We start from the raw sequence: 2,654 nt of genomic DNA on the forward strand, positions 1-2,654 counted from the left end.
ATTATAACAAATATATATTTATTATACTAAATATATATTTGTTATGACTGAGTGAACGCTTACGAAGCATTCACTCGAGTGTGATCCGTTTTTCTTCTGTACGTTTTTCAGCATCTTGTTCCACAGTTTTCAGCTGTTTCTACAAATCGTGAATCAAAACGTTCGGCTCTTTCAGGACAGTCCTGCTCTGACTTTTGGTGCAGCTTTAGCTGTTTGAAATATTTTAGCCTTTTCTGACATCTTTTCCTCATATAAAATGAATCCAGCTCATTTTCCATCCTTCAGATCTTTAGATGTGTTTACAGCCTTTTACAGCTTCTTTCACTTTTTGTTCTGCTTCAGCTGCTTTCGGCTTCTTTCGGCTTCTTTCAGCTTCCTGCTGCAAATTTAAACTTTTTTCAGCTACTTTCAGCTGTTTTGTGCTCCTTTCACATTCTTTCTGCTAACTGCAACATTTTTGTTACTCTAACTTCTTTCTGCAAGTTTCAGCTTTTCCCACTGTTTTAGCTACTATTTAGCTGTTTTTATACTAATTTTATTTTTTTCAACTAATTGCACATTTTTTGCGCTCATTTCAACTTTTTTCAGCCTAATTCAGCAAAAATGTGCTCTCTACCCTTCCTTCGGGTAATTTAAGCTTTTCTGCTTTTTTCAGATAATTCCCAGCCGAAGTGGGCAGACATGTTTTTCTGTTTCTTCTGCAAATTTAAACTTGTTCTACCTTTTCAGCTAACTTTAAATCATTGTTTAGCTAATTTCAGCTGTTTTCATACATTCAATTCAGTTTTTCATGGTAATTTCTGCTACTTTCAGCCTAATTAACTTATTTCTGCTAATTTCAGCTTATGCTCCTTTCAGTTATTTCAGCTACTATTTAGCTGTTTTTATACTAATTTTAGTTTTTTCAACTAATTGCACATTTTTTGCGCTCATTTCAACTTTTTTCAGCCTAATTAATCAAAAATGTGCTCTCTCCGCTTCCTTGTGGTAATTTAAGCTTCTTTCAGATTTTGTAGCTATTTTCAGCTGTTTTTTGCAAATTTAAACTTTTTTAGCTATTTTCCTAATTTTTGTGCTAATTTAAACGTAATGCAGCAAACGTGCTCTTTCTGCTTTCTTCTGCTAATTTAAGCTTGTTCTTCCATTTCGGCTACATTTCAGCATGTTTTAGCTGCTTTTTTCCAGCGAGTTGTTCAGCAATAAACATTCACGCTGCATTTTCTCTAGTTAAAGTATTTTTAATTTGTTTAAAACTCCAAAATCAGACTCTTGGGCACAGAGAGTAATAATCTTCCACATCAGTGTTTTTGACGTTTTCATTATTAAAAGTGTAAAAATAGAACAGGATCACTTTGAGAGGTTAATTTTAAACTTGGTAAACAACATTTTGCTCCTCTGCTTGATTTCCTTTTTTTCCGACAGTCTCGTACTCTGATGGGCGGCCGCTCGGAGAGGAACGAGTTCCTGCTGCTTCACGCCTTCCACGACAAAAACTACTTGGTCCCGGACAAACCGTCCTTCAGGAAGGCCCAGCTGGAGAGCGTAAGGCCGCACGTGCAGCCGCCTGAACGCTCGCTCCACTCCTGATCCTTGTTGTGCTGCTTCCAGGTGGAGGGAGAAGACGAGGCGGATGCAGGGAAAGGCAGGAGGAAGAAAAAGGCTGCGTACGCTGGAGGTCTGGTCCTCGATCCTAAAGTTGGTAAGTCCGGCGCGTCTTCAAAACATCGTTTGTTACGCAGCGACTGTTTTCTCACTTCGGCTCTGCTCTTCAGGTTTCTACGATCGGTTCGTGCTGCTGCTCGACTTCAACAGCTTGTACCCCTCCATCATCCAGGAGTTCAACATTTGCTTCACCACCGTCCACAGGGAGGCTCAGACCAAGAACAAGGTGCCTAGGCCTGTCACGATCATCAATAAATCGATTAATCCCATGATGAATGAAAATGATCAACCTCGTGTTCATTTATCGGCTTCGTCGTTTCTTCGTGTCTCTCTTTCTACTGAAGACTCTGGACGACAAAAGGATCAACTCCGGTTCTTCACTGACCCCTCCCTTCCTCTTTAAAATCTGTTTTAACGTCCAAAATCACCTTTTTGGATCGTTCAAAGCAGCTAAACTGAGAAGCTAAGCTACGAGCTAAGCTAACAGGCCGACCTCGGTGGGGGGGGAACAAACCCTCCGTCTTGTCGAAGCTCCAAAACTCACGGTTGAAACTCGTGCCTTCGTGTAAAAAGTTTTTTTCTGCAAAAACAAGCCGAGAACTTGTTTACTGATTTTTATTAAAAGCTTTGTGTGAAAGATGCTAAAGAGCTCAAACCACACCGAGCGTCCGCCATTTTGAGAACCGTAGAGAGACAGCCCATGTCACGTCAAGGGGCCTCCCTCACATTTATCTTAGAGACACGCTGCTCGCTCCCTCTCTATCCATCCTTCAGTTCAGTCTTATACTGCCATCCAGTGGTCAAAAAAGGTACTACATACAAAAATTAACCAACATTTCTTCTTAATTTTGACAATATTTACTAATTATTGTCAAATTTCAAACAATATTATCGTTTATCGCAATAATTTCCGAGACAATTAATCGCCCAGTAAAAGTTGTTATTGTGACAGGCCTAGTTGGAGCACTCCTGTTCCCTGGTGATGTACGTCT

This window comes from Nematolebias whitei, chromosome 20, assembly GCF_014905685.2.
Source record: "Nematolebias whitei isolate Nwh7 chromosome 20, NemWhi1, whole genome shotgun sequence".
NCBI classification, from domain to species: Eukaryota; Metazoa; Chordata; class Actinopteri; order Cyprinodontiformes; family Rivulidae; genus Nematolebias; species Nematolebias whitei.